Genomic DNA, 14,210 nt, shown 5'->3' with positions numbered 1-14,210 from the left:
GTCTCAGATAAAAAGATGGCCCTTCCTCTTTCCAAGGCCAACTGCCCGCTCTCCCCAAACACCTTTGCTCCTATTTCTTCTCAGCTTCCCTAGCAGACTGCCCCCACTAGTACTTCTCTTTAGTTCACAAGTTGCTAACCAAAGCTGAGATTATGTTTCCTGCAGCTGTACCTCTGCAGACAGGGTAGACTAGGCAATGTCGCTGCCACTCCTCTTCTCTGGAGAATGCAAGGGCCAAAATCACTGAACCTTGTGCCAGAAAGAAAAGGAATTCCTTTCTTTCCCCCAGGTCTGTAAGTCAGACCAGGCTGGGACTAGGACTCTCAGCAACTGCACCTTCAAGAGCCTGATCTCCTGCCTTCACTGAAGAGAGTAAGGGCTGAGTTCAAACCCTGCACCCCAGTGATAGGAAACTCCTCTCTTCTCTCTCCCCTGCACCCCCACCCTGGCCATAAGTTACTAACCAGTGATGGAAGAGGGACTCTTGGCAGTCATACTTTTTTAGGGAGGACTTCCTACTGTCCATAGTTTGCCAACTACTGCTTTAGTATTAGTAGGTAAGTATTCTGTCTAGTGATGGATTTCATAAAGAAATCCATCCATGCCTGCCGACTCTGGTCTATATCCTCTCATAAGTTCAAACAGAGGATCCATCCAACATGCTAGGGGGTCTTCTTTATATTTTCTTTACATTATACCAAAGGAACATGACTTTCCATAGGCTATCTCTTTCACTAAATGAGCTTCCCAACCTTTTTGTTAATTTTAATTTTTTTGTTATTTTGAACTTGATAGATACCAACAAACATGAACATTTTCATATGCAAAAAAAAAGAACTGAAGAGGACTTTATATTAAACTGTTAATCTCAATTACATGTAAGTTTTAGAAAATGAAGTATGTAATAAATTCAAGATGTTAATTACAAAGCAGTCGTGCTTCTATGTTCCTCTCCTCCCTTCTGTGCCTTTAAAAAAATTCTCCCTTGTAACAGATAGGCATAAATAAGCAAAATAAATCCACACATGTATTTGGCCATACATTTGTTATACCTAACTCCCTCTGTGAACCTTGAAGACATTAGGGTTCTGAGAGAACATTTGTTTCTTCTTCCCCATTAGAATTCAAACACTATACTGTGTTCTGGGTTTACCTCTTGGTAATCTCCAGACTGATAATATTTCTTCGTAATGTTTGGTGCCTTCTTATATTTACTCATATCTCCAATCTTGTTTCTGATTTGGGATTTCGTGCTAGAACAAGTCTCCACCCTCTTCTACATTCCTGGATATAATCTTAGTTATTTCTTTTCTCCATAATCCGAGCTCTTGCCACTTCACTTGGTATATCTAGGCTCACAGTGTTGGTAGGTTTCAGGCTCGCTCTGGGAGAGGAACAAAGAGAGAAAATCTTTCCCCTTGCTGTCCTGTAGTAAACCACGTTATCAGAGTTGCTGGACCAGTAGGATACAGTGCTTCCGACCAGTAGCAAAGATACATACTCCACACTTACATAGATACAGAGATAAGTTTATACTTCAAGATGCTCTGGTAGCACGATACCATGCTCTGGTAGAACAAGTATTGTTTTGTTTTTGTAGCCAGGGTCTAGCACGTTGTCTGGTATATGGTAGGCATTTAGCAAATGTTTGTTAAATTGCTTTAAATTGAACTAGACAACTACCAATTTCCTCACTTTAAAATTTTATCTACTGCTTCCTTACATAGACAACTCCATATGCTTGGAATGAACTCCCTCCGAATTAGCCTGCCTTTCAGAATCTTTATTCAGGTAGCATCTCCTCCAGTGAAGTCTCCCCTTACCCTCCACCTAGCTGAAAGTGTTCTCTGCTTCCTCAAATTTTCCTGGACCATTTTGTCTGAATTTTTCCTCTTGCCATCATGCCTTATATTTATCCTTGCACGTACTATCTTGCTGAAGAAAAAATGTTAACACTGTACTCTCTGGTTCAGACACGGGTCTGCCAGAAACAACTTTTATGAATTTAACCTTGATCTAAGTTCTAGTATTGATCTGCTCAAGGAAGAGCCATCTAAACTGGTAGAATTGGCTAGTACCCTTTGCCGTGTGTCTTTTGCTTATGAAGCATAAGAGATACCATTTGTTGTTCTTCAGTCGTGTCTGACTCTTTGTGACCCCATTTGGGTTTTCTTGGCAAAGACGCTGGAGTGGTTTGCCATTTCCTTCTCCAGATCATTATTATTATTATTGTGATTAATTATTTTTGGTGAGGCAATTGGGGTTAAGTGACTTGCCCAGGGTCTCACAGCTAGTGAGTGTTATGAACTCAGGTCCTCCTGACTTCAGGGCCAGTGCTCTATCCACTGCACTACCTAGCTGCCCCCCAGATTATTTTACAGATGAGAAATGGAGGCAAACAGGATTAAGCGACTTGCCCAGAGCCACACAGCTACTAAGTGTCTGAGACTGGATTTGAACTCATGGAAGGGAGTCTTCCTGACTCCACGCCAGCACTCTATCCACTATACCACCTAACTGCCCTAAGAGATATGGTTACCTAATAGGAAAAAAAGGAGATTAAAAGAACAAGGCCTCTGGTTGGAGTCAAACTGAGGAAAGGAGGAGTCCTTGAGAAGCCAGCTGAACAAATTGCCCAGCAGTAGAACTGCATGGGGATGCTGAGTAAGGAGAAAGGACTTCTTGGTTGTATAGCATCAGGAGTTGGGAATTACCTTCACCACTCTTCTGCAGTACCCTATGTTTGAGCCCACTCTTCCCATGGGTGGTGTGTATATTTCTAGGAGAGTGTGCCCAGGTTTATGGGGAAGTGTTTTAGAGCTACTATTCTTGTTCTAGAATCTTAGTAAATGCTCCTTGTGTCTACTGGCCGAAGCAAACCACTGGGGCCTGACTCATGAGCTCTTGCAGTTAGGGGTAGTCACCCATAGAGTTAGCTCTAGAACTCAAGGTGATAGCCACACTCAAGGACCCAGCCTGGGAGTGTGAGGGAAAGTTGGGGAAGTTGCCTGGAAGGGTGGTGTTAGGTAGAGTATATACTGGACTATACTACAACTTTTTAAGCGCCATCTTAACTCCATCTTATTTTTTGATCATACATCTTTTTTTTTTTGCTTTTTTTGGCTAGGCAGTGGGGTTAAGTGACTTGCCCAGGGTCACACAGCTAGTAAGTGTCAAGTGTCTGGGGTCAGATTTGAACTCAGGTCCTCCTGACTCCAAGGCTGGAGCTCTATCCACTGTGCCACCTAGCTGCTCCCTCATACATCTCTTTGATAACATTTTTTATGCCCCTTCTCCTGTGCAATTCCCTGTTTGTAATGGAGTGCAGCCTGCTCATGCTCACCACTGCCCTTTGGATGTTCCTGAACTTCATTTCTTCAGAGGCTTATAGCCATATAATATCGCCAATAGAATACTGATTTTCAAAAGATGGGCCTTTTCCTGGGGAAGAGTTGAGAAATTGTGGTAAGAAAACTTTGCATGTCTCCAGAATTTTGATTGATGCAGATACCAATCATAACTTTTGAAAGATGATTGTGAAGCATGCTCCTTCTCTGTTTAGTGGAGAAATGATAAGCCAGAGAGGCCTAATAAGGCATACATTTTCAGATGTGGTCCATGTAGCAATTTATTTTGCTTGACTATCAGTCAGTCAGCTAACATGTATAACAACTCCTCTGTGCCCAGCAATGCACTAGGCACTAGGGATATAAATACAATAAATGGATTGTTCTATTATCCTTGCAAGGAGTTCTCTTGGGAAGACTTCTCTTTGAGAGAGGAGATTGTGGATTTGTGAGGAGTAGTAGAGATGGAAAAAGAGGAAAAGAACACATATAGAAGGAAAAAGTACACAGAAGCAGATGAAAGAAGTTCAAAAGGGGATACAAATAGCAATTTTGCTAGCACTGTTAAATTTGTTATATACTTAAAAAAACAAATAATATGTAATAGAATTGACAGTTTAATATGTATTTAATTCTCTTTTTGGTTCTTTATACATTAGAATGTTTGTTGATAAGTTCATATTTTTTTTTAAAAAGAGAAGAGTTGAGAAAATATACCTCCCTCACTTCTTTCCAGAAGGGGAGACAATAGGTGCAGGATATTGTGTGCACCGCCGTTGGCATGCAGTTGATGTGTTAGCTGGTTTTACTGACCTACTTAGTTTCCCTTCTAAAATTTTTGTTATAAGGAATAATGACTTGCTCAGTAGGGGAACAATATATTCAGAAATGAAAAAATGAAAGTGATAAAAAAGCAAAAGATGCTAATAAAATGTGCTTTTTTAAATAAAAAATGGGCTTTTATTTCAGGGAGAAGCTTGGGGGACATTGAAAGGATTTTTATGGTTAATCCAACTTGCCCCTTTTTCTCCTGTTCAGTTCTAGGCTCAGATCACTGTCCATTTGTGGTATCTTTTCCAGATATATGGGTGTGTGTGTATATCTGTGCAGTATGTTTATGTATATGTGTATATATATGTTCATGTTTTAGACATATATACACATACATATAATAATAATATGCACATATAATAATAATAATAGTACTTACTGTGTGCCAGGACAATGCTGAACACATTAAAATAAAATGTGATCTTCACAACAATCCTAGAAGGTAGGTACTATTATTATCCCCATTTTACAGATGAGGAAACTGAGGGAAACAGAGGTTAAGTGACTTGCTTAGGTCATACAGCTAGTAAGTGTCTCAAGCCACATTTGAACTCAGATCTTCCTAACTTCAAGCCCAGTACTTTGTTCACTGCACCACCTAGCTTTCCTATATATGTATGTTTGTATGTGTATATATGTAAACATATATGTTTACATGTATATAAACAGTCTCATGTATTAATGCTATGATTTGTCCATCTGATTTGATATCATAGGATGGGCCAACAATTCTCAAAATATGGCCCAAGGACCCTTGAAGGTCCTTGAGACCCTTTTGGGGGTCTGCAAGGTCAAAATTATTTTTATGATAATATTAAAATATGATTTGTCTAATAAAATAATCCTTTTTCCAACCACATATATGTGTGAGGTTAGATTTTCTTCATATATTTCAACTAAAACAACACATAGCAGATTGAAGACAGAAGCAAATAAAAGAATCCAGCTGTCTTCTATTAAGCTAGACATTAGAGATCTGCAAAATATGCAAGACAATGCCCGTTCTTTTTATTAATTTTTTGTTTTGTAAATGTGAAAGATTATTATTGTTATTTTAAATGAATTAATAAATATTTTTAAAAATGTGTCAGTTTTATTGTCTAATATGGTAAATATCTATTGATATAGTCCACATAAGCAAAAGTTCTTTGGGGTCCTCTGTGATTTTTAACAGTGTGAAGGGGTCCTGACACCAAAAAGTTTGAGAACCACAGGTCTAGCAATAGGTATTCTTCATCCACTTGGTTTTTTCCCTGTGTGAATAATTAGGCCAATCTCTGCACTATTCCAGGGCTTGATGGGATCAGCATAATGTTATTTACAAACAGAAACACCTCCGCTGAACTTACACCTTCTTGTTTCATGCCTCACTTCATATTAATAATCAAAGAGTCATCCAACAAGCTTGTCTCTATTATGTCTTTCAAAGAATCTTGTATAATTTTTTATGTTTTTAATAATAAATTTATTTTTAGCTTTAAACATTCACTTCCATAAGATTTTGAGTTCCAGATTTTCTCCCCATCTCTCCCTTCCCCCCATGAATCTGACATAATTTTAATGGATGCATGGTAGATATGAGGAAGAAGGACTTTTATGAGGACATTCTGCTCTATCAAATCAAATACTTTTTAATAATTGTTGTTCAGTCACTTCAGTCATGTCCAACTCTCACTGACCCTATTTGGGGTCTTCTTGGCAAAGATACTAGAGTGGCTTGCCATTTCCTTCTCCAGCTCATTTTACAGATGAGGAAAACAAGGCAAAGAGGCTTACGTGACTTGCCTAGGGTCACACAGCTAGTAAATTTCTGAGGCTGGATTTGAACTCAAGTCTTCCTAACTCTAAGCCCAGTGCTCTCTCCACCATGCCACCTAGCTGCCCAATTTCAGTTTTAATAATTAACCCACAACAAATACTTTGGGATCTTTTACATCTTTCAGTCAGTCGTGTGAGGGTAATATAATGAAATGAGTGATGAATTTGAAATCAGTAGACCTGGGTTCAAATATGAGCTCTGCCACTTACTACCATGTGATTTTGGGAAAGTTACAACTTCTCTGGATCATAATTTTCTGATATATAAAATATAGGGCTTGACTACATGACCTCCAAGGTCCTTTCCAGTTTTAAATCTATGGCATGGAAAACTGCCATGCCAAAGGCTGTCGGGTAGGAGGAACAATAAGAAAGCCACTGTGGCTAGATCAGGCGTGGGGAACCTGTGACCTTAAGGCCACATATAGCCTTAAGTGGGGCCTTTTGATTAAATCCAGATTTTACAGAACAAATCTTTTTATTTTTATTAATTTATTTTTGTTTCAACAAAATAATTCTCTCAGATTGACTGGCACAATTAGAACAAGTGTAAGCCATAAGGGCTAAATTGATGACTGCTATGTTTATTATTTAGTTTTAACTTCCTCCACCTGACTGGTGCCACCAGTGCTTGAGGCTGGTTGGGATTGAGTACACCAGTCTGTTATTAGCTTTTGACAACAGTGCACCGTGTTTCTGTTTGAAGTGGAATTTGAGAATAGTTGCACAGCTCAACAGTACTTTTTAATTCTGTCTGCTTAACAGCCCATCATGTCAAAGAAGACCAAGAGAATGCCAAAGGAAGAAAACAGATTTTTTTAAAATGAGGATTGGGAATTGCAATATTATCTTGTTTCTGCTAAAGATAAGATTTGTTTGCTTTGTAATACAGCAATATCAATATTAAAGAAATTGATGCTTATCAGCATTATAACACTCTTAAGGACCACTTAAATTAGAGGGAGAGGTGCGAAAGGTTGTATTGCAAAAATTAAAAGATGAAAAGCAAAAGCAAAGACAGTTCTTTCAAGCAGCAATAAGACCTGGAAATAATGCCACTGAAGCAACTTATAAAGTAGCTTATATACTTGGGGAAAAAGGGAAGCCATTCAGCAATGTAGAAATTGTGAAAGAATGCATTGTCAAAGTTGTAGGATGCTTAGACCCTGATAATGTTTCAAAATACAAACAATTGTCTCTTTCAAGGAGAACCATAACTGATTGGTGGCATGAATTAGCCTTTAACTTAACAGAACAACTTCATGCAATACTTCAAAAGGAAAATATATATTATTCAATTGCTTTGGAATAATCAACTGATAACTACTGATGCGGCACAGGTTTTATACTTCATTTGGGTCATGAGATTTTCTTTGCTATGAAGAGTTACTCACTTTGGATGCTCTTGCAAATATAACACAGAGAATAGATATCTTCAACAACTTTCAAGATAAATGTCGTGAAGTTGGACTGAATTTGGTAAATTTAGTGAGTGTATGTACAGATGGTGTACCTTCCATGACAGGAAAACATGAAGGGGTTATTGCACAGATAAAAAAAAGTATTAATAGATCCAGATACTCTCATTTCTTTTCATTGTATCTTGCATCAGTAAAATCTCTGTGCTAATGCTACTATTTTAAGTGACACTTTGCAGCAAGTTATAAATATTGTTAACTATAGTTGTGCAAATGCAACATGGCATCATCAGTTTCGTAACATGCTAAAGTTGAATGATAACATATTCAGTGTGGATTTGCTGTATAAGTGCTTTGGCTATCACAGAGACAGGTGTTAGCCAAAATTTTATCTCTGTGAGAACAGATAGTTAAATTTAATGAAGAACAGAGTCAGCAATGTGAATTATTGAAAGGAGATTTCTATAGGAATGCCGCATATCATGTCAAATCAAAATGACTTAAATATTTCTTTGCAGGTAAAATGATATGTGGCAAAAATCCAAGCATTTTGAAAAAAGCTATCTTTTTTTAAAGCACTTCTTCTTTAAAAGGAAATTTCATATGAACATTTTCCCCAGTTAGTGAAGGTCATTGATGAGCAGGATGATATATGTGAATTATTTGAAGAATACACAGCTATTATAGACCTTTTAATTGGAGAATGCAGTGAAAGGTTCGTTGAGTTGGAGAATCACACATCACACTCAAATTAGCATTTCAGCCTCACCTAGTTGATATCACCAAGGCACCTAAAGAGCTACAGATGGAATTGATTGAGCTCTCAGTAGATGACATTTTAAAGTCATTGTTTGATGCTAAGAAAGATCCAATTGAAATATGGAAAAATGCCATAGAATACCCATGTCTTCGGCAACGTGCCCGAAAAGTGCTTTCGTGCTTTTCAACCACTTACTGCTGCGAATCTACATTCTCCTACTTAGTACAAATCAAGAGGCCCTTAAGGTCACAAATGACTGATACCCATCTAGAGGATCAACTGAAACTGGGGACCTCCATGCTACAACCAAATATTCAAATGCTTTCCAACAAAAAGCAGACACAACAAAGTCATTAAAAGGTTAGTTTAAAATTACCAAGTCATTTTCATTTTTTGAAATTATTAAGTACACAGTAGTTAGATTTTTACAAAATTGTGTACATTTTTAAGTGTATCTAATTGAAGTTTCTTGAATTGGGCCTTATTTGATTACAGCTAAATATTAATGTGGCCTTCCAACATGAAAAGGTTCCCCATCCCTGGGCTAGATCCTAGAGTTGTCAAGGAGAGTAAAGTGTAAGAAGGCTGGAAAGGTAGGAAGGGGACAGGTTATGAAGGGCTATACATGCCAAACAGAGTGTTTTATATTTGAACCTAAAAGGACTCACTAGAGCTCATTGAGTAACAGGATCATACCTGCATTTGAGAAAAATCATTTTGGAAGTTGAACAGAGGATGGAATGGAGTAAGGAGAGATGTGAAGCAATCAACCAGAAAGCTATGGCAGTAGTCCAGGGAAGAGGTGATGAGGGCCCAGATTGGCAGGGGTGGGGGAGTGACTGAGTAGAGAGAAGAAGATATATGAGAGGTGGTGTAAAAGTAGAAATTACAAGATCTGGCAAATATATTGGATGTGTAGAATCAGTGAGACTGAAGAGTTGAATAAAACAGTGAGGTTTTGAGCCTGGATGACAGAGGTGCCTTGTACGGTAATAGAGAAGGTTGGAAGAGGGGAAGGCCTAGGAGAAGAGAGAATGAGTTTTGTTTGGGACATGTTGAGTTTGAGATGTCTGAAATGGCAAAAAGACAATTGGGGATAGGGCGCTGGAGCTCAGAAGAGAGACCGGAGCTGGAAACCTTCTATATAGAGACAATAATTGAATCTATGGGAGCTGATGAAATTACCAAGTAAACAAGTGTAGAAGGAGAAGAGGGCATAGGACAGAATCTTGGGGAAGACTGACGATTAGTAGGCATGATCTGGAAGAAGAAACTGCAAAGGAGATTGAGAGGGAGTGAATGATCAGACAGGTTAGTAGGAGGACCAGGACAGTATCACAAAAACCCTGACAGAAGGGAGTAACCAGGACAAGTAGCTGATGAAAAATGCCAAATGCTTCAGAGAGGTCAAGAAGGATGAGGTAGACAAGAGGCCCTGGGACTGAGGAGTTGCCTAGTGTAGAAGAGAAGGAGATGAGGGAAATTGGAGACATCTCGTGTAGACGCCTTTCTCAAGGAGTTTAGCCAAGAAGGGGAGGAAAGATATAGGATAATAGTTAGGGGGGATAATTGGATCAAGTAACTTTTTTAAGGATGAAGGAGACATGGACATGTTTGCAGGGAAGGAGGCAGTAGATAGACAGATATGGAAGAAAAGAGAGAGGTCAAATCTTTCATTCCCATCAGAATCAGCGGAAGTAGATGAAGGCTATGGGTTTGACAGTGTCCTCTTTGTCCTGTATACATGTTCTAGGATCTCATTCCTGACTGCAAATCTACTTCAAATGTACAGGTGACTGCCTATGATATACAGGACATTTTTTTTTTTGCTTTTTGGTGAGGCAATCAAAGTTAAGTGACTTGCCCAGGGTCACACAGGTAGTAAGTGTCAGTTGTCTGAGACCACATTTGAACTCAGGCCCTCCTGACTTCAAAGCTGGAGCTCTATCCACTGCGCCACCTAGCTCCCCCAGGATATTTTTTTTAACCTCAGAAAAGCCGGATTCATATACTGGAAAGAGCCCTTGTTGTTCAATGTTCAGTCGCGTCTGACTCTTCATGACCACATTTGTGGTTTTCTGGACAAGGATACTCCAATGGTTTGCCATTTCCTTCTCCAGTTCATTTTATAGATGAAGAAACTGCCCAGGGTGACACAGCTAGTAAGTGTCTGAGGTCAGATTTGAACTCAGTAAGACGAGACTTCTTGAGTCCAGACCTAGTGCTTTATCTACTGTGCCACCTAGCTGCCTTTGGAAAAAGCTCTATGTTCCTATAAATCTGCTGAAATAATTTTCATATGAGTTGTCAGTGACCTTCTGTAAACTCAAACCTCACCTTCCTTGATTCTTGTACGGCGTCTGACAGCGCTGATTATCCATTTCTTTTTCTTTTCTTTTTTTTTTTGTGAGGCAATTGGGGTTAAGTGACTTTCCCTGAGTCATACAGCTAGTGAGTGTTATGTGTCTGAGGCTGGATTTGAACTCAGGTCCTCCTGACTCCAGGGCCGATGCTCTAGCCACCTTGCTGCCCCTGATTATCCATTTCTAATCTACACTTTCTCCTCCCTGGGTTTCTATGACCTTACTGTGTTCTACTCTTCCTCCTACATCTCTAACCATGCCTTCTCTATCTGCTTTGCTAGAACCTCTTTCTTTTCATTTCCCTATATTGTGGGTTACCTCCAAGACAGATACTTGACTTGCTGTTCTTCTGGCATGTTTTTCCCCCTAGAAGAATTTATCTACTCTCACAACCTCAAATATTGCTTGTTTGCCGCTGGACAGCCACATTCCTGACATTTGGCAGGGAGAAAAAGGTTCTGAGGATCATAAACATCAAAGTTCAGAGGTTAGCAAGTAGCTGAAGTTAACATAGAATAAGTACAAAAAGCATTTATTAAGTGCCTACTATGTACCGTGAGATGGAGAACCAGCTCGGTCAGGAATGATACTAGTGGTAGCTTACACATATAGAGCTTTGAGATTTTCAAAGTGCTTTACACATATCATCTCATTTGATTCTCAAAATAACCCTGTGATATAGGTTCTGTTATTACCCCTATTTTACAGATAAGGAAACTGAATCTGAGAGAGGTTAGTGACTTGCCCAGGATCGAATAGTTAGGTAGTAAAGTGTCTGAGGCAGGATATGACTCAGGGCTTCCTGACTAAAAGTTGAGAGTTCATCTACTGTGCCTCCTAGCTAATACCAGGAAAACCTTGGTTCAAATCCTGGCTCTCACGTATATTAGCTTTGTGACCCTGGGCAACTCACTTAACCTCTCAATGCTCATCCTCTCTGTCCATGACTGTAAGTTATAGACAAGGTGCCAACCAGTATTGGTAGAGGAAGTTTTCTTATCCAGGAGTTCCTTATACTAATGAAATTACAGGTCCAGTCCTTATCCCTTTGTGTTTCTCTCCTGTCTCCTGTCTCCTCTCTCTCTGTCTCTCTCTGTCTCTCTCTCTCTCCTCTCTCTCTCTTCTCTCTCTCTCTCTCTCTCTCTCTCTCACACACACACACACACACACACACACACACACACTCTCTCTCTCTCTCTCTCTCTCTCCTTTACCTAGTCCTGTCCTTTCCCTTTGTACTGGTTTCTGCCATGTATCTTCCCCTTCCTTCATCCACTCATTGCTTCTGTTCAAACCCCAGAGTCATTCTGGGGTGTCCTACGGTATCAAGATTGGTAACAACTTGGAATGGAAGAGACCAGGAGAAAAACCTGGGAGAAAGTAAGAGTCCCATTCCTGGTTCCCAACTCTCCATTTCGCTTTTTGAATGATCTTTGCTTTTCCTTCAGTTTAGGTGGAAAAAAAAGATGGGAGGTAAAGAATGGGAAGGAGACTTTTTATATCCACTTTGTTCTTCAAATCCTCAAAAATACAGCCTCAGACACTCACTAGCGTGGGCAAGTCACTTAACCTCTGTTTGTCTCTGTTTCTTCAACCGTAAAATGAGGATAGTATTATAATCTACCTCCCCTGGGCTGTTTTGAAGATCAAATAAGCTAATATTTGTAAAGCACTTAGTACCTGGCACATAGTAGGTTCTATAAAATTGTTGTTGTTGTTGTTGTTATTGTTAGTAGTAGTAGTATTGTTCTCGGCAATTAAAACCTTTTAAGGAATGCTAAAAATGACTCGTTGACAAACAGGGTTCCGCTCAGCAATGGATCAGACAAAGGGAGGAGTGCTGGTCAAGTGTAATAGGAGGCAGCAGCAAGAAGGGGAGTAAGTGGACCAGTCTTATTTGACCAACTCCAGTGAAGTGAGCTCACTATCAAAAGAGGTACATCCTAATTTTGGATAATTCTAATTTTAAAGAATTTCTTCCTTATAATCAACGAAATTTGACTCTGGTTATATTCTGATATCTGGGATCAAGAAGAACAAGTTTCTGTGTTCCAGGTAAATTGTGGGTATTTATGCTATGGGCTATTTAATCTTGATCAAATAATTTAACCTTTCTGGTACTTAGTTTCATCATCTGTAAAAGATAGGGTTGGAATAAATGATTTCCAAGGTCTATCCAGCTCTTGTTCTACAAAGTACAGTGATATATTCAAATAGAGTAATAATTAAGGTGGATTGAGCAGGGCTTCGTACCAGGATGCTGACAATGGATGAAGCATTTTCTACCTATAGGAATTTTCTCACATCTGGACCTAGGTCATCCCCTAACCGCACTCCCAGAGTTCCATTGCCTGGTTCTTTTCTCCCAGGGTTCACTTTCCCCTACCGACACACCCTCTGCTCGTCACCTCTTCTCCCACTTCTCTCTAGGGAGGGTGTTGAGGGACCAGAGGTCAAGGGTTATGGACCATATGGTAGGGGTAAGAGCTAGACTCTCTGGGGGATGGGCTACTTCCTATCCCAGTGAGACTTTATCCAAATGGGATAGACTGTTTTCCATGCCATGCTGCCAAACCTGGGTATCTTCTCCATACCTTTCTCAGTGGATGCCCTAGGTTAAGCAGCTCATGTGATGGTACACCCTGAGTGAAATGAGATCTCAGGTCTTCCCTCATTCCCGGTAAGTTTTCGCCAGCATAGACCACTACGCTTCCTTCCCCATTGGCCTCCCCAGCAGTGGAATCCAGGGGTATCTACCTCTAGGAACCATCTTGGGATCTCTGTATTTAGTAGGATCTTTCCAAAATCCTTTACCAGCTCTGCCCCATGCTCCTTAACTGAATATGCCCTAGATGTCAGAATTCCCAATTGCGACTGCATTCAAGAAGTATTTATTAAACACCTACTATGTGCAGTGCACTGTGCCGGGACCTGGGAAGATAAGCTGAGATACGTAAAACACTTTGTAAACCGTAAAGCATTGTTATTGTTGTTATTGCTATTGTTTTTGTTATTACTATTATCATTATTACCATTATGTTTATACAAGCTTTTGTGGCTTGATTTTAGAACCAAATTACTGTTATCTCCATGAGAACATTTTATTTTAGTTCCAAACCACTGACTAAACAGATGGGGGATATAGGGATGCGGTGTATTTTTCCTTGTTTTGCTTCTATTCATCACTAGGTGGTGGTATAGGACTGAATCTGCCATCTCTAACAACCTGTAGGTCTCAGAGCAGCCATTTTGCACCTGTTCCAGCCCCTCGGAACAAAACCGGCCAGTGGTTTAAGTTCCACCACCTCCACGTCTGGTTCAGTGGATCTCAGCAAGAATGCCATAGAGTATTGTCAGAGCGAACTGGAGCTATGATCCTAAAAATGCCTCTTACTTCGTGGGGTTCTGAGGGAATTAATGTACAAACCTTAAAGCCTTATATAAAGGTGAGACAGGGTTACGTAATGGGATTGGTGAAAGGGTTCCAGGGCCAGCTATCTGATGAGTTACAAGGTGGTGGCGCACCATTGGTGGTGGGGGTGGGTGCTGTAAGAACATGTGCCTATGACGTCTCAGTGAGAGGACTCGGGGCATGAGGGTGCTGAGCTGAGGATGACAAGGAGCCTTTGTTTGGGGTTTTTGATGGTCTCTTCCTATGGCTGTGTCCCTTGGT

The sequence above is a fragment of the Phascolarctos cinereus genome, unplaced genomic scaffold, assembly GCF_003287225.1.
Source record: "Phascolarctos cinereus isolate Bilbo 61053 unplaced genomic scaffold, phaCin_HiC Scaffold_5;HRSCAF=322, whole genome shotgun sequence".
NCBI lineage: Eukaryota > Metazoa > Chordata > Mammalia > Diprotodontia > Phascolarctidae > Phascolarctos > Phascolarctos cinereus.
Note: the sequence above shows the minus strand (reverse complement) of the source record.